This window comes from Hydra vulgaris, chromosome 13, assembly GCF_038396675.1.
Source record: "Hydra vulgaris chromosome 13, alternate assembly HydraT2T_AEP".
Taxonomy (NCBI): domain Eukaryota; kingdom Metazoa; phylum Cnidaria; class Hydrozoa; order Anthoathecata; family Hydridae; genus Hydra; species Hydra vulgaris.
This window is the reverse complement of record NC_088932.1, coordinates 29,611,852-29,632,415: the sequence shown is the minus strand read 5'-3', so window position 1 is coordinate 29,632,415 and position 20,564 is coordinate 29,611,852.

Sequence of the window (20,564 nt, the reverse complement as noted above, 5' to 3'; positions counted from 1 at the left end):
GGTCGCTTTTGATTGTTTTCAAATATAAAAACTTTATTTTAAAAACGTTTACAAGTAACCGATTTTCCATATTTCTATAAGAATATATTTAATTTTTATAAAAATAAAAAATTCTGAATATTTTTTTTAATTTTATGCTTAATTTAAAAAAAGTTTCTATAATCAGTAATTGATTTCATACATATTTTGATTGATACAACAATTTTATACAATTATTGTATCAAATAGTTTTTTTTTCTTACGAGAAAGAGACAGTTAATTTAAAAGGCCGTGACCCCAGCAAACTCTCCATGCTTTGTCCATGCATGGGATTCATTGGCTGACAACCAGTACCACTGCGCCGGTGATGCCGTTCATATCCCAACGGTTCGCCGTGTTCGTTTTACGATCGGCCGACTGTGCCGATCATGCCGATCTTGTTCCGGACTTAAACCATGTTCGTAATGGAAAAAATTGAGTTTGCGCATGCGTGATTTTTATAAAGAATTTTTAAATAAAATCTTTAAGAGTTAGTAAAGAATTAAAAAATAAAGATAAAAATCTTCAACTTTTTAACAAATGTCAGTTTCCTTATTACTTTTTATTGATTTCTATTTGTTATAATTTTATTGGAATTCATTAACGAATGATAAGAAATCTTTTTAAAAGTAAGTAAATATCTTTTGAGGTACCAAATCATTTATACTTTATTTATATTATAATTATAATATGAATAAACAATATAATATATATAACTTATGAAAATATATTACATAATATCATAATATTTGATTTTATTTTATAAGTATTACTTTTAAATTATGTTTAAAGGTATGTTACATGAAAGTTTTAAATTGATTAATTTATAAATTATGTATCATCAGAAAGAGCTCTAATACAGTATTTTAATGGTGAAAAAGTTAGGAAAATCGAGCAATTTAACAAAAAGTTATAAAGTTTTAAGTAAAATTTTTTTGATATATGGATTTCTTGAAGAAACTGTGGTTAAAATTAAGCTTTTCTTAACGTAAATTGTTATAACTTTGTCAATTCTTATCGAGACGCCAACAACTTGGTATCAAAAGAAAGGTGTAAGAGTGAACTACAAATTTTTAATAGTTTTGAGCAACAAGGCGTATTTAGGGGACTAGAGGGGGCACTAAACCACCATCTATACCGTCTTAAAATTCATTTTTTTAGACATATATTATATATTTCTATATATTTTTAGACAAATATTAGTATATTACTAATATATGATATATTCTATATACATAAAAAAGCAATATATTATATTATTATATGTTATAAAGCTTTTTAAAAATGCAAAAAACATGTGTTATTTATTTTATATATAATACATGTTATTTTTATATTTTACTTTATAAATGTAATATTATTACTTTTATCACAAAATCATTGTAAAGAAAAATCACATAAATTTTTTAATAATAATTATTATTGGCTTATAAAAACGAATATTAAATATCCTTCAGCATCCCCCCTCCTCCTTCTCCCCAAAACAGAAGTCCTAAAAACAACATTTAGGTACCAATAGTGAGGGTTGAAATAGGGTATCTGCGAGGAGGCTGAATAAGTGCGAATTTCATAACTGCGAATCTGCATAAGTGCGAAGCAGTTGCATAGACTGGCATAAGTGCGAACTGGCACAAGCGCGAACTGGCATAAGTGCGCCGAAAGAATTTGCAAACATTGGCATAAGTGCGAACTGGCATAAGTGCGAACTGGCATATGTGCGAATCAATTGCAAAAACTGGCATAAGTGCGAACTGGCACAAGCGCGAACTGGCATAAGTGCTTGTGCCAGTTCGCACTTATGCCAGTTTTTGCAATTGTTTCGCACTTATGCCAGTTCGCACTTATGCCAGTTCGCACTTATGCCAATGTTTGCAAATTCTTTTGGCGCACTTATGCCAGTTCGCACTTATGCTAGTTCGCACTTATGCCAGTTTTTGCAAGTGATTCGCACTTATGTTAGTTCGCGCTTGTGCCAGTTCACACTTATGCCAGTTCTCACTTATGCCAGTCGCACTTATGCAGATTCGCAGTTATGAAATTCGCACTTATTCAGTCTGTATCTGCTAATTAAAAAAAATTCTTGAAATTTGGTATGTGCATAGAAAACGTATAAACTTAAAAAAAAGAATAGGATAGAAAAAAAAAAAATCTTATTTTCAACATTTACTAAGCACAAGAAGTACAACTCAGTTTTTGATATCAATAAGTAACACTTTAACTTTCGTCAATATAATAAAAAAATACTCTTTAAAAAAGTTTGACTATTCAACTTTTAAAAAAACTTCTAAGTTAATATAAAGTTCTTAAAAAACATGCTACAAAACACCATCCTACCATATGCTAAAAAACACCATCCTACCATACTGCCAACACGCGAAGTTCTAAAAACGTGGAACAGATTTTTAGCACAAAAATCGGTTCCGTAAAACGCAGGATTTGACATACCTGCCAATCATTTATACTATATATTATAAAACATATTTGGGATCCTCAAAAAACAATTACTCACTTTTAAAATAAAATCAATTATTATGATATTATTTAATATATTGTCATAAGTTATACTATATTATATAGATTATACTATCAAAGAGTATACTATTTAATAATGAATATTGTCATAGGTTATAACATTCGGCAAATGTTATATTTCAATTAGGTATAACCTATGACTTGTTAATTTTATACTTATAGTATGATTTAGGATCTCAATACCTATAGTATGATAATGGTCTCAAATCATTTATACTTTATGTTATTCATTTTATATTTGTATTATTTATAGTATAAGTAAATGATATACGTATAATTATATTTAAGTAATTATATAGTTATATATAATATATATATATTATATATACATAAATACATAAATATAATATTATTATAATATATATAGATATATATTTATATCATTTACTTATATAAATGGGTAAATCTGCAGTTAAGCGGCATAAAGTAGTTTTATTTTTTCGCTGGTTGTAGAATCATAATTCTTCTCATCATCATTATCATTTGTTCAGTTTTTTTAAATATTTTTATATACATAAAAAGCGGTGTGATTTAGCTAATTGTTAGAATTAAATTGAATAATGATGTAATCAAGAATGATGAAAACTAATAGTGTAAAAAGGTAAATTGAAGATAACACAATATTGTGAGTAAATTAGTTTTTTAATCTATAGATAAGTTATAATATATAAATATATTGCTACTTTTTAATGTAAGTTTAGTGCTTTAATATCTATTTATTATTAGAAATTAGATGCAAAACATTAAATAACTTTTAAATCACCTGGCACATCATCAGAAGAAAAAGATTGCAGTAAAATTAGAGGTCGAGTAGTATCAAGCGTTAGCACATGAAAATATCAAATAGTAATGATGATCTTCCTTAATGCTTTGGCTTTATTTCTTTGCAAGATAAACGTGTTTAATGTATTGAAATCTTTTATTGAAATACAAAATATTTATAGTTACATTTGTGTTGATCACAATGTGTTTGTAGTTTTAAGATAATTGGAATATGTTTTTATAATTTTTATATGTAGTATTTCATTTAAATTTTTTTTATAAAAACAACACGATTATCTAATGTTATCATAGAGTCAATGAGTTCTGATTTATTAGATAAACAACGTAAGATATTATTTTTATATTGTATCCCAAGAAATTTCATTAATATAGAAATTGATACATAAAATAAAATAAAACAACAACAAAAAACTCATTAAGTGTGTATATATGCACTTTATGAGTTTTTATTGTTGTTTTCTTTTATTTTTTATATTTTTTTTTTTATTTTTTTTTTTTATTCCTTATAATATGTAAAAATATGTATTAATAAATGTAGAAGAGATAAATCTATTACTTTCTTATTTAATCTTATCACTAACTTTTATTCTTTATTTTACAACTACTTTACTTTCAGCTATTTTGGTTACAATTTTATATTTTACGATTTCTTCAGTTTTGCCTATTTTTGGGTGACTTGGTTGTAAAATCTATCAGCTTGACAAGTAGAAAAATATGGATATCAAAAAGTACCAAACGTTAGTTCATGCAAGCATCAAATTGAAATGATGGTAGAGGTTTAACCGTTCGATAACCTTAAACTTTCATATGTATTGTATTGCAAGGCAATTTTATTGAAATAAAAATATTTGGTAGTATAAAATGTATTGCTAAGATAACTGTATATTTATAGTTTAAAATATCCCACATTTCATTTTATATCACCCATGCAACTTTTTTAGGTAGGCAAACATCACCCCGCTTCACCTTTTTCTTCCTGACTTGTTTTACTTTAAAATTTTTAAGTTAAAATCTTGCATTTGTCTCTCAAAAGTCTCTGAGTTAAAATCACGCGTTTATTAAAGTATTGGTTATTTATAAAAATAGCAATAATTAGCAATAAATGTTAATAGCAATAAATGTTAAAAACAAACAAAATGAAGGAAAAGTAGCATAAAAAAAGGCAATGGCAAAGCATCGGCTAAATGCCGTTCGAAAAACGGCTGCCATGTATGGATCATGCCTTAAACGGTGAGCAAGACTTGGATTGGGTCATGCTTGTCGGCCGATGGTGGGCCAGTAATGACGCCGATGGTGGACCATGCATAGGCCAAGCATTGCGAGTTTGCTGGGACCCAATGTTCCTGAGTCATAAATCAATGAATATTTGTACAAAAGTAATAAAAAAAAACAAAAACAATAATTGATTAAAAATAATCAATTTTCTTGTCAGAGAGGTCACCCACAAACACCCACGTATGGGAAAGCAGAGTATTAAACATTAACTGCTCAAAAAAATGAATACAGTTCAAAAAAAAATGACGAAAACTTATTTTAATGATTAAGAAATTATGATTTCCTGATTAATTTATTATCATAAGAATTTATTTCGAAATTCACGAATGTAAATCATTATCGAAAACGATAAGTACCAACTTTACAATAAAAGCAACAAAAACCACTTCACAGAAAATGTAGAACTTTATCGAAAAAAAAGAAATATGGAAAAAGTTCGGAAAATGGTTACATACATTAACTGTCAAACTGTTGGTGTTTAACCAATTTCAGCGCACGCACGCTTCACTGTCGAATGCTTCAGTATATACATCTTAAAGCCTGTTGTCACAAAGGAGTACCGCTACATCAATAGAGGGTTTGCCATCATTGACTGACAAATAGGTAAAACATGCGAGGAGTGCCGCTACATCGACTGAGTGTTTGGCTTGTGCAAGCAGTCCATCAATCATTATTAAATTTTTTAATTATTTCGATATTTGTCATTTTCTGCTAATTTCAAACCTAAAAGTTTTTTATTATTTTGTTTTTTAACTATTTCAATCTTATTCTGATTTTGGGACTTTCAATACTATTCCTTTTTTCACAATTTCGGTGTTATTTTCTAATATCGATATTAATCCGGAAAGACCCTTTTCGAATTAATTCAGTTTGGCTGTTATCTATACTGTTACTACTACCCATGTATGGATTAAATTTCAAATTTTATGTTGTTTTTTTTACATTTTACTAAGGTGCACATTACGGTCTTATCACAGAGCACCGCGGATAAGCATTTAATTGGAAGTTCACGCCTCCTTCCAAACTGATGTCGCAAAACTTGCACAGAGATGGGGTTTGAACCACGGATCCTTTATTTCTGACGCAAGCGCGCTACCACTGCGCCACAGCTAATCTAATTTTTTAATTTCAGCTTTTTTTATTTGGAGATTTATTATGTAGTTTTTAGGCATTTTTTTTTATATCATAACGCAATTACAAACTTAAATAAAAGCTCTACAAGGAGAAAAAGCTATTGTATAAATCAAAAAAGTTTTGTAAAATGTTTAATTAAAGCGTAATATAAAATTCTTATGCTTTGTTGGACAAAATAAATCTAAGCTAGAGGTTGTCCTCTTTTTTATAGATTTCAAAAAGATCTTGAAGACTATTGATTGCTCGTTCTGCACACTGACTTATTCTGGGAACTTTTAGTCTCAATGGTTCCTAATTCCAAAACTTTTTCACTGAGTTTAACACTATTTTGTGACCATGTAAGCTGCTACATAGCTTCCAATAATCATTTGCGTTGTACATTTGGTCAGTAAGCCAATGGTCCATCTATTTGTAAGAGATAAATCTACTAATGTCAAGTTGTAAGTCTCTTCTTTGTGGTAGGAGAATAAGTGACTGTGCAAGCTGTTACATAGCTTTTAATAATCATCTGAATTGTACATTTGGTCAGTAAACCAATGGTCCATCTATTTGTAAGAGATAAATCTACAAATATCGAGTTGTAAGTCTTTTCTCTGTGGTAGAAGAATAAATGCCTAAAGAATATATACAAAATACACTACCAGAATTTTTATACAAGAGAAACTGTAACGAAAACATTTAGTACTTAATGAATGATGAAAGAAAAAGTATAGTTTAGATAGTCTAGGTTGAACCATTTTTTTGTAAAATGGAAATTTTTATTTCTCCATTTTTTATATAATTTATACTAAGAGAAGTCGATGGTTATAATTTCTATGATGCTTTTTACTCTAATGAATCTATAGGACAAATACATTTATTTGACTTGATATTAAAGTAATTATCATGTATTCTCACTTAACATTATTATTACTTGAGCTGAAGAACAAATTTGTGAAAATGGTGATGATTCTAACTGTTGTAATAAACCAATTTATTTTTGGCAATTTTATACAATTCTTCATCCGCCGTTTAATTCATGCGAGCAAATGTTAAGTTTCAGTTTTGATGAATTCTTACTATTTTATAACTATTTTTGCTATTTCAGATTATTTATCTCAGAGACGGAAGTGCTATAACGATTCAAACAAATTCTGTTACATTTGCGGGAAGTTTATGAGTGGAGATGAGTGTTCCATAACACCTCGAGTTAAAACCCTGTGCTATGCTTATTTCAAGATGAAACTAGGGGATGAGGACAAGGTTTTCGCCCCCCATAAGATCTGTGTTAAGTGTCTGTCTAACCTGTCCCTGTGGTCTAAGGGTAAATTAAAGAGAATGCCTTTTTCCATACCTATGTCGTGGTGCGACCAAAAAGATCATGTAAATGATTGCTATTTTTGTTTGACACACACGGCGCAATTTACCAGAAGGACAGCTAACAGCATAATTTACCCTGACTTACCAACAACGATAAGACCGAGAGCATAAAATGAGGGAGAAGAGCCACCTGTGTTTTTTTCTGATCTTCTCAATGTTGTTTTGAATGATAATGACGATGTGCCGAACATGAAGAAGAGCGATGAAGATGATGATGATTGGCTGCTTAACGACGAGCCGAAGTCTATCAGCCAGAGACAGCTGGACTTGTTTGTTAGGAGACTTGGCCTGTTCAAACAGGATGCGTGTTTGGCTGGTTCAATGCTAAGAGAATCGGGTGTCCTTGCTAAGGAAACAGAACGTCTTTTTATAAGACAAGAGATGCAGCTACGTGCCATTTTTTAAGAGAAGTGAAGACAATAACTTTGTATTTTGTTGTGATATTCCTGGTTTGTTGATGAAGATGGGTATCTATACACAGGTGGAGAATGACTAGTGGTTGTTCATCGATGGCAGCACAAGAAGTGTAAAGGATAACGAGAACGCATAATTAGCCATCCCGATTGCTTACTCAATTACAGTAAAAGAATCTTATGAAACTATGAAATCTATTTTGCAGCTTGTTCGTTATGACACATTTCAGAGGAGAGTTTGCTCGGATCTGAAAGTTGTAGGTCTGCTGACAGGTATGCAAGGAGGTTACGTGAAATACAAATGCTTCATATGTTTATGGGATAGCCGCGCTAAACATGAGCATTAGGGTGCAGCAAGAATTTTTTTTCTTCTAAAAGCTTAAGAAAAGGTGTATTCTTATGTAAAATCAAATTTTAAGTAAAGTTTATTTAAAAATGTTTTTGATTGGAAAAAGATTTGATACCCAAATTTGCACTTTTAGAAATTGCAAAATTTAGTAAAATCTTATTTGTCACATTCGTCCTTTATTATGTTTTACATGTCCTTCTTTTTCATTGCATTGAAATATTAAATGCAAATAATGTTTTTAGACCAGTTGCAATTTTTTTGATACTTGTTTCAAAGTCATTATCTTGCATGAATCCTACCAGCAATGCAGACTCTGGACATTTCAAGAGAGGGGGTCTTCAATTTTCAATGAGGTTTTAATGATTAAGAAATTTGCTTATAACAGTTGTTTTTTTGTTTAGAAATAAAGGTGGTGCCAGTGATGCGGTTTCCCCAAAAAACAGGAGGTTTATCCCATCTTACTCAATATTATATTTTGATAACACTGTTAAAAAAAAAAATATATAATAGCATATCTTTAAAATCTATTGACATTAAAAATTTATTAAAATTTCTTTCTTTGTTTTAAAAACAGGTAGCAACTCTCTATGTTGAGCTCTAGCTCTAATATATCCATCTCTTGCATCTGGGTAACTATTGACATGGATGCTACTGTCATTTGTTTTACAGCACGCTCGGTACTTTGAGTATGAATTTTAACAGAAGGAGTTATTAGAGGTGTCAATCTTAGCAATACCAACCTATCTTTGGTGAGCGAACAAGTAATAAACAGGTTCTTGTACTAACCATTTTCCCATTTGACTAGCTCTTGAAGAGTAGTTGCTGCAAAGTTCAGTTTAGGTGTTTTTCATGGTCTGATTCGCATGTCTCCAAGGACACCATTACCTCTTTGTTCCAAAATTCGGTCAACTGCAAAGTTGCGGTCTTCTGCATTATTAATAGATAATAAAGAGAATAATAAACTTTCATGGTTCGCATACCAAGCGCCTAATTGGATGTAGGGAGTCACAATTTCTCTTACTATAACAGGTTGATTTCTAAGAATTCTCAATTGAGACAGAATGTGATTGGAAGCATCTTCAAGTCTGCCTTTAACTTTAATATCAAAAAAAAGTTTAAAGTAAAATTGTAAACTAAATAAAATTGAGGATTGTACTCCATTTTATTAACATCAGAAAGACATTTTCTCACAAGACCTATAAAGCCAGTACTACATGATGTTAGTCCATCAATTCCTTCTATTAAGTGACGCAAAAATAACTCATTTGAATGAAGCATGAATATGACCCAGTGGCATTTGTGACCTAACAGCTTTTCAAGATGTGCTATAACACCACCTTTCCAGCCGGTGTTAATTGAAGTACTATCAGCTCCAAGTACTAAACATGATTTAGTAAGATTATATTGTTGCAGCAAATTATAAACACCTTCAGCAATCTTTTTAGCTAGCTTATCTGAATGAGTATGTGCATTTGGAGTAAAATGACCAAGATATCAACCACCAGGTTCTATAGTCACAGTAATGTGTTGCTCTTTGATAATAATAGGATGTAGCTGTGCATTTGAATCATTTATCATCGCTCTTGTTGAATCTTTTCTTCCATCAAAGTAAATGCCAATACTATCTGCTTTTGGAAGATTAAAATTGTCATTATTCTTTGCTACTACCATGGCTTTTTTTCTCGCTCTCGTCAACTTAGAAGGATCACAAGCAAGGTAAGAGTATTCAGGGGTGAGAAATCCTGCTTCAATTAAATCTTGCAGATAACTTGTATCAGTTGCTGCAGTTGCGGCAGGTGAAATCCAAAACCTATAAAATAAAACTATTTTTTATTTATTTTTATTAATTCATCATCCTAACTTTTGCTGCTCAACAAAATAATAATCTATATGATTACCTTATACTAGTCATTGCTGTGTTTTTTTTTGACATAGTGTTTTTTCTTGACTTCTTTTCTAAAAATCGTGTTACAAGGAAAGCATAGACACCTAATTTATCCTTTAGAAGCCTTTCAACCAACAATTTAGTTTCATTGTCTTGTTTTAAAGTAAAGTTTACATTAAAATTATCAGGAGAAATATATTTTTGATATTCTTCATATAATTCTATATCTTGTTTTTCTGTGACCTAAAACCAAACTTTTACAAATATTATTTTTGTTTTATATGTATATATATATATATATATATATATATATATATATATATATATATATATATATATATATATATATATATATATATATATATATATATATATATATATATACATATGTATATATACACAACGTATATATATGCATGTATATATATAAATATATATGTATATATATATATATATACATATGTATAATATTTGTATATATATATACATATATATGTATATATATATATACATATATATATATATATATATATGTATATATATATATAAATATATATATATTTATATATATATATATATATACATATATATATAAATAAATATATATATATATATTTATATATATATATGTATATAATTTCATAATAATAAATATTTTCCTTGTTTATATAGCAAATTATATATATAAATATATATATATATAGCAAATTATATATATATATATATATATATATATATATATATATATATATATATATATATATATATATATATATATATATATATATATTTATAATTTGCTATATAAACAAAGAAAATATTTATTATTATGAAATTTACCTCTGAAAATTACCTATTATGATATTTACCTCAAAAGATGATTGATCATCTTGTAGTTTTTTCATTCTTTTCTCAGAAGCTTTTTCGTCACTGATTTTTCTCTTATATTTTTTTTTAAGTTTCGTTGTCTCAATCTTATTAGCATGTCCCTTCTGCATGTCAGACTTTTCACCTGTCTTATTTCTTTGACTGTATAACCACCATATTTTTTTAGAAAAAATACAGGTGCAATTTATATGTGGTTTGCTTTTACAATTTTGGGGGTAAAAAACACCCAGACAGATCATGCTCACACAGAAGTGTCTTATGAGGACATGTTATGAGGTCCATTAGCTTATCTAACTTCAATTGAAGTTCTTCTTTTACTTTTACCTTAGTTCTTCCCCATGCAACGTTTTCTACTTTCTCCCAAAGAGTTTTAATTCTATAATAAAGTGATTTCTCATTAATAATAACTGGCTGTTGAAACTTAATATTTGCTTTTCTCCATTGAGCAAGAACAAATGGAATCAGATCGCTAGCAAGATCTTTGTTAGAACTATTATTATGGTGTAGATTGCATGTTATACGGGTATCAAGACGTTTTCTGATCAAAAAGTGGTCCATAACAAACCTACCTTGAAGTTTAGTTTTTCATAGGAATACATCTTTTCTTAAGCTTGAATTTTATTTTTTTCAAAAATATATAAATCTCACTGTACCCTAATGAGCATTACATCAGGAATGAGTGGCCAGCACGAGGTAATGCAACCCTTGGTGTTCACAATATTCGCTATGAGCCACTTGTTCAGTCTGACAAAGTTATTATACCTCCATTGCACATAAAGTTTGGCCTGTTTAAGAACTTTGTTAAGGCATTACACTCTGACGGCGAACCGATGAAAATCATAAAGGAGACCTTTCCAAAACTGTCACTTGCAAAAGTTAAGGAAGGAGTATTTGTTGGATAGACACTCGAAAACTTTTGAAAAGTCAAAAGTTTACTGATTCCTTGTCTCCGATTGAGCTCAGAGCATGGAAGGCCTTGAAAGACTGTGTGGAGAACTTTCGGAGTAAATATCTGAAAGTTTTAGGAATTAAGTACATAATACTTGCATTTTATCAAAGAATTTCTTCTTTGCACTCATTTATTCAGGCAAGCACCGGTCGGACGGTTATAAAGATATCATCTCAGAACTGTTATCAGCCTTCAAAGAAATGAATGTGCACATGTCCCCAAAGATTCACTTTTTGCAAAGCCATTTGGACTTTTTCCCCAAGCATTTTGAGAGAAACATTACAGACGAGCATGGAGAACGTTTCCACCAAACAATTTCAACTATTGAGCATCGCTACCAGGGGCTTGCCGATGAGAGAATGATCGCTGACTTCTGCTGGCTGACTTACCATCCTGTTTAGTTTGTCTTTTGTCAATTATACACTCATATATCCTAACAACATCGCTTAGTTTTATTACGAAAATGGGAAAACCGGTACCTCTAGTTTACCAAAAAATGGTTCGACCCTGAAAAATTTGGCTATGCATTTGGTCTTCAGGGCCATCCAGAGAACAATATTTTTGTTTCAAACCTCTTGTGTAAAGTGAAAAGTGAAAAAATGCCTGATAGAGATATTGCTTGGGAATTGGGAAAATATATAAAAAGTATTGCTTGAGAATTCCATCTTGCATTATTTAATTTAGGTAATTTTTGGCTTCACTTTAGGAAATACTCCAGATTCTTTAAAAAAGCGGAATAAACAATTTAAACAAAATAGAAATTTTGTATCATCACTCCATCCTGCTGTTTCAGTAATCGTTTTTTTACCAATCTTAAAATTCTTCCTCAGCAGTTCGTAGTTCATTACAAGTTCCGGGATAAACGGATATTCGGTATTGGACGACATGTTGTTTCCTTCAATTTCTTCATCCGTTAATACGCAAAGGACTCCGTCAAGAACGTGATGATGACTACCAATGAATTGTGGTTCGTCCAGTTTCTTTTCATTAAAACGTCTTTGTAACGACAATCTCATTCCTTCTTCCAGTGTTTACATTCGTAATGTCCGCTACAATCTTTATACTCTTCCATAAATTTTATTGATCGAAAATTGCTGTTATACTTTAACAACAGTATCTGCTTTTCCGTCTGGTAAATCTAGTCTTGTAACTTAACTTTTCTTTGTTTATTCTTCATCACTAATACTTAATATTCTTGGTGACTAAAACGTTTACTAATAAAAATGCAGTGACCAGCTTTCTAAATGCAGTGTTTTCTTCATTTCTTTTTTAAGTTTAACAGCTTTTCTAATAGTTGATCTGAATATACCAGACTGTGAAGCTGTCTGAATGTTGATCCCATCTTGATATAAACTAGCCGGCAAATAGTTGCTGCTTTGCTGGTTGTTAATTTTGAATTTTGGATAGTTTTTGAAGTAGCAGCTTTCCCAGTTGTATACCCTAGGTATACAACTGTATTTGCCCTATGCTACCAGGGGTGACTTTTAAAAACTAATTAGAATAAACTCATTTTCATTACTTTTAAGCGAAAGTTAATTATTTTATAAATTGTTAAAAAATCCTAATCCTAATCCTAATATATATATACATATATATATATATATATATATATATATATATATATATATATATATATATATATATATATATATATATATATATATATATATATATATATACAGTATCGGACAAAACGAGTGCAACCAAATAATGCTAATTTAGTTTCTTTATATAAAAGTACTGCATTTTTTCAATTTAAAGAAATAACTATGTAGCTGTTTAGAGACAAAGTTCTTCAAGTTTTGTTCATCACAATTTTCGTGTACAAATAAGTTCATTATTTGTACACGAAAATTAATAAATTAATCAAAAGTATTAAAAAAAGTTGATTTCCTTCTGGACAAAAGTGCAACTCGGCAAAATATTGACCAAGCTGTATTTCGCTATCAATTTTTCGAGGCGAATCCTTTGTTGTCGATTACAGCCTTGCATCTTCGAGGCATAGATTCGATCAATTGATCAATGAAACTTTGTGCAATTGCTGCCCAGCCCTTTTGGATTTGTTCAAACAGTTGATCCTTATTACGAACACCGAACACGATTAATTCTGCGGTTGACAATCTCCCACAGGTTCTCGATAGGGTTGAGATCCGGAGATTGAGGCCAATCCATCACCGATAGGTGGTTGTCTTGAAACCACTGCTTGACTACTTTTGCAGTGTGTTTCGGATCGTTGCCTTGCTGAAAAACCCATTTTATTGGCATATGCCATTCAGCATGAGGTAACATAACATCTTTCAGGATATTTTTATACATGAAACGGTCAATTATTCCATCGTTTCGATGTATTGGACCTAGACCGTTAGCAGAAAAACACCCCCAGAACATTACATTGCCTCCACCATGCTTCACGGTCTTATGGCAGTAACGTAAATCGAGGCGTTTTCCGGCCGGTCGACGAACACGGCAAATGCCATCGCTCATAATGATGTTGAACTTCGATTCATCACTGAACAGGACAGTTCGCCATTTTTGCACATTCCAGTCAATATGAGATGTAGCAAACAGGAGTCTTTTCTTCTGGTTTTTTAAAACAATCCGGCTTCAACAGCACGTCGTCTGATTGTTCGGTCCGATACAGGCAGCTCTAATTGCTTTTGTATCTCGACTGATGATATCCAGGGATTCTTCTTGACGGATCTGACGATCATAGAATCCTTTCTAGAAGTGGTGGAATGCAGTCTTCCACCTTTGTTATCTGCTGCCAACTTCCCCGTAGAACGATATTTGGAACATAGTCTTGAAACGGTCCATTTTTCACGCGATATTTATCACAAATACTTTTTTGTGACATTCCACTTACGTAATTGCCTATAATTTTCTTTCTTAGTTCCAATCCAAGACTGTCGAGAGCCATTTTTGCACTTGAAGTCATAAATTAATAAAAATAAATAATCACGCTTCTCAAGGCTTACCGTTGTGTTCCACAGAGCATTATTGTCTCTGTGATGATACAATAATGCTCTGTGGAACACAACGTCTTGGTTGGATGTGGACTGTATTGATGTAATGAAACACTTGTTGTATTTCACTTCTTGTATTGATGTTCTTCAATAAAACACTTTGATAAAACTCACTTTGATAAGCTGTCTTGATAATACTGACTGATTGACTTCCATATACTGACTGAATTACATGTCGATTTACATGTCTCTTATATAGTAAAATGAATCTGTGTGAACCTGTTCTGGAAAATTCTAAATGCTTCTTTTCGAAGCTTCTGGATGCGTCAGGATGCTTCTGAATATTTCTGGATATTTCTGGATGCTACAGGATGCTTCCAGATGCTTCTTCTGGAAACTTCTGGAAGCTTCTGCATGCTTCTAGAAACTTCTGGATACTTCCTTTAATTATTAAAAAACTTCCGTGACGTTGACACGGACTAGACTTAAGAAAATGAAACAAACCAAAAAAGTTGCACTTGTTTTGTCCGCTGCAAAATGGCACTTGTCAACGAAATTCTGCCTGTGTGCTGTTACCTGTCAGCTGATTGCTCATGTCATGGCATGCTATGACTCCAAACTCCTGAACTGTTTGCTGTGGTAGTATAGTTCGTTTCGTTTTTAAGACATGTAAAATAAGGAACACTTTTTAGCATTGTTCGATGTTGGTTGCAAATGTTTTGTCCAATACTGTATATATATTAGAGTGGTTCAAGTTACCGTGTTAAAATTTTTTTATTAATATCAATTTGGGTCATAATTGCTCTTGTTTCTATACATAAGAGGAGTCCTTAAGCCAAAAATGAGACAGCTTCAGTAATATTTAGAGGTGGCGCAAAGTTAAACAATTTTAGCAGACACTAAAAATATTATGTAGTTTTTTAATTTTTTTTGGCTAATCTAAAGTTATTTCATTTTTTGTTCGGTGGTTTCCTTTTTGTATATTTTAACCTCTAAGTGTGAGAGTAAATACTAAGAAATGGTAGTTTTAGTTCATGTGAATTATATAATAAATGTATATCAATTTTATAATAAATTAAATATAGTAATCTGTAAAATGAAATTTTAAAAAGAAATATATTATTTGTATAGCAACCTTTTTTGCTTGCGCAAAATTTAAATTTAAGTTAACTTTTAATTGCTTTCACTTCTTCTCATGTTTGTATTTCCTGCATGAGTCTCCACTATTATTAATATGATTATTGATTATTAGGTCAATTATAATTTAGTAATTAATTATTATATCACACGCAGTTGTTTCTAATTTGAATTCTTCAAAGATTCCAATCTTAACAATATTTTTAAAATTAAATTAAATATTTATATATTCATTGTTCAAACTAAAAGTTATTATTATTAAACTAAAAATTATCATTCTGTAGTAGACTAGTAATAGTAGTACTAGACTATTTCAATCATTCGTTAAATTTTTTTTTTAATGTTTGCATTTAATAGAAGTTTTCTATAACAGAACTGATAAACACTAGGCAATGGTTCTTGGTTCATTGTTTAGGTTAACATTAGTTATTGGCTAGCTACTTATGTTATCGCTGCAGCTGCTTAAACCCTTGGACATGATCTGGATAGCATTTTAGTTTCTAGCAGCACTATCCGTTTTTCTAGAATGGATACATGCAAGTCCAAGGCAGTCGAGGACCAAAAATCATATTCGATCCAGGTACCAGTTCAGTTGCACTGGGATGGAAAACTCCGACCAGATATTGTCCAGACAAATTTAAAAGTAGACAGAAGTAGACAATCCTAGTTTCTGGAGTTGGAGAAGAAAAGTTACTTGGGGTTCCCAATATCATAAGGGGAACAGGTGAGAGCAAGCTAGTGCCTGCCTTAAACTATTGAATAATTGGCATCTCAAAAACAAAATACGTGGGCTTGTGTTCAATACAACAGCCTCAAACACTGGCTTAAAATCTGGAGCTTGCACAATTATTGAAAAAACTCTCAAGAAAGAGTTTGCTTGGCAGAAAGAGCCCCATATAATGACTTGAGACTGTTGAGACTTTTGAATAATTATACCTGCAACAATGTTGTTAGAGATGCAGCAATGACAGTCTTCAAAAGACACTTATGGTATTTTTCAGAACATTTGATTGGCATGGCTTTTTTCGACCCCTGCGTTGATGTTCATACAAAAACCGCCATGGTTCAGAATCTTAAACGTGCCAAAAAGAAAACGTCATTAAAGAAAATAGAGGGCAAAACATTCAAGTTAGAAAAAACCCATTGGATGTATATATATATATATATATATAAATATATATATATATTACATATATATATATATATATATATATATATTTATATATATATATATATATATATATATACATACATATATATATATATATATATATATATATATATATATATATATATATATATATATATATATGTATATATATATATATATATATATATATATATATATATATATATATATATATATATAGGGGAACATGTTGTACCTTTGACCACTTTTTGCTTTAAGGCGTTTTTTGCGTAGCCTATTGAGTAAATCCAAACCATTCAAACTTTATAATATTCTCATATAGAACTTTTTTTTCATTTGACCAAGAAGTATCTTTTTCCCGCGTTTTAAAAAAAGAAGTCTATTGGTCAAAGGTACAACACGTACGTTGTACCTTTGACCGATGCGCGTTGTTCCTTTGACCAAAATGTTATTATTAAAAAATCATGCAATGTTTGAACCCTTTTTAATATTTTAGCTTGTTATATATTCTATAGAAACTTTTGGTCCATCTTATATCAATAAAAAAAATCTAATTATTTTGTAATCAATCCTAATTGTCTAAAAAAAAACTAGAAAAATCAATCCTTACAATCTTGCAAAGACTTGTGTATTAAAGTTACGATACTCAGTATTACTAATTTTTTTCAATAAAATCAGTTATTATAACTATTTAGATAAAGTCACATATTTTCTTTAGTTAGATGCTACTTACATGAAATAATTAGGATTAAGGTCAAAAACTTTAAACGCGATTTAATTGTACAAAACATATTTTCTAATATATACAGTTATTTTTATTATTTTAGATAAGAAAAGAGCAAAAATATATTTTTATAACTTATGTTAGCTGGCGGTCTATATTCATTTACATATGATCATAATGCATTTTATAGAAAATATCTTAATGATGACAACAAAAAATACAATGATAAAAGAGTAAAATATATTAACTATTGCAAATAGTCAGATCAACATCAAACATAAGATACTGACGCTTAGATGAACCATGACCAATACTTGGTGGTGGAAGTTTCATAATAATATCCTTAAGTTCCAAATCATAAAGATTGTCATCTTCTCTTATAAACTTGTTACAAAAGTCTCCTGATTTCTTAAGATACTTAATTTTGTAAACTATACCAACAACTTCTAAAACTTCTGCTACATAAAATCTTCTTTCCAGCCAACTTGACAATTAAAAAATCTCCAGAAACAATTTCACTTTCATTATCAAGTATATTTACTCCAAAATCAATTTCATTAGAGCTTTCATCATTTAAACATATGTCAGACTGACTAAAAATAATCTGCTTTGCCATTTTTTTTCTTTGCTTGAAGAGGTCTTTTTAAATTGTTGGTTATTAGATTTTGAATCTAGAATAACTTTAATTTCAGGGGTATCAGTTAAAATACATGATTTTCTATTACGTCTTTTTGAAGTATTTGTTTTTCTTAATTTGGCTTTAGGATGAGGTCGTATTATCTCAGGTGAAACAATTGATCTTGATGGTAAACTCACAGTAGGGATTTCCCCTAAAACAATAGATGACGTTGATGGTACACTGGATGGAGCAGTTTTAACATCAATAATCTCATTAGAAAGGCAAGCTTCAGTATTCACTATTGGCCTATCAGTAACATTTGCAGCTAAAAAGTCAATATCAGTAAAAATATTTTCATTAAATGGATAAAATCCAGTACATTTAAAACTGTTTATAATATTATTTGGTACAAAAGCATGAGGATAAGCTTGACCAACAAGGTAAGATATATCATAAATTGTGACTGGTTTACCAGCATTGCCTGGTGATATCATCCAGTTATTCATGGCATTGTTATAAAAATTTTTAAATGGTCCAAAAACACCACGATCAAGAGGTTGCATTTTATGGGTTGTGTGAGGATGAAATTTCATTAAAACTATGCCTGATTTTTTTGCTAACTCAATAACAGAAATGTTTATTTTTTTATTAATGGATAATCATGACTCTCATGATTATCCATTAATAAAAGAACAGGTTTTTTAATTGGCGGTCGCACATTACTAATAAAATGTTCAAGAAATTGCACAAAAATGACTTCATTTGACCATCCAGACTTATTAGCTGCTCCTACACTTCCAGGAGGACAATTATTTAACATGTAGTCTTTGAATTTAGCACGTGGAAATACAAGTAATGGTGGGATGCTATTTCCAGTAGCATTAATGGCTGCAATCATTGTTACATTGTTGCCTCGTTCAGCACTAGTTATGCTCCCTATTTGTTTTTTACCTTTTGGAGCTAGAATTTTTGGTGGTACGTGGACTGTGGTAATTCCTGTTTCATCACAGTTCCAAATATTTGATGGGTCAAAATGATAACGTTCTAAAACATTTTTGTAATTTTTATATACAATTCTTACAGTTTCTCTATTGAATGCAGAAGATCTACCAAGACTTGTAGGTTGTGGTTTACGTAGAGATAGCTTGTTATTATATCTTTTGCGAAAATCTCGCAGCCATTGTTCACCTGCACATTTATTTTTCATCCATGAAGTTTCAATTTTTTTATGATTTGCTAAAGCATACTCATATGCAAAGGATCTTATCTGCTTTAATGTAAGTCCATAATGCATATTTGCAGCATCTGCCAAGTAGTTTACCAAAACTAATTCTTCTTCAGTTGAGAATACTTTTTTTGGTTTGGTATGTGAATATAAATATTCGCAACTACCAGATTTTTTAAACTGCTTCAACTGATATATTAAAGTTGACTTTTTAATGTTGCAATGTCTTGCAGCTTCACTTAAACTCATTTTTTGTTGAAGCACAAAATTCACTGCATTTAGCATTTCCATTTCGGAAATCTTTTTGCGAAAAACACCAATCTTGCTCCTTGGCATTTTAAAACTAAAATATATTAACAAAATTAATTAACTATATCGATACATTTAATTCCCTATAGCTGAGCAGAAACTAGGTAATAAAATGAACTTGGCAATAATATTGCTTCAGCTGTCCAACTAACTAAATTAACAAAATTGATTATTCTAAGTGTAGTAGTGGTTCAAGAATAAATAGTGAATTGCATTAAAATTCAATGGAATTATTTCATCATCATAATACTAGAAACAATTTTGCATTAAAAAGCAATAAAGCACAGACGACGCCTAATAAGGTAGATTATAAACTTTATAATCTTGCCCTCTTAAAGTCCGCAAATTACCGAGGAAGCAGTTTTTATTGGTCAAAGGTACAACGTCCTTGACTGGTCTAAGGTACACGAGATGGGTTTCTTTAACAGTTATTGTCTTAATCCCCATTTACGGTCAGACATAATCATCCAAAATTTTCCATAACAAAAAAAAGATGTTGGGTAATGTTTATAATGTCGTAGATGAATCAAACAACAATTTATCACAGTTTTAAAATCAGAATAAGATTAACACAAATATTTACTTTTTAAGAGTCAAAACTTATAATTGCTTGTGGATCAATACCATCTATCCCAAGTATAATGTTTTACGATAAGAAGATTTGTCATGGACTACTATTTCAAATGACACTTCCCGTTTTTTTTAAATAATAATAGTAAGCCAACAGAGTAGAGTGACCAAAGGTACAACGTGGTTAAAGGTACAACAGGTTCCCCTATATATATATGTATATATATATATATATATATATATATATATATATATATATATATATATATATATATATATATA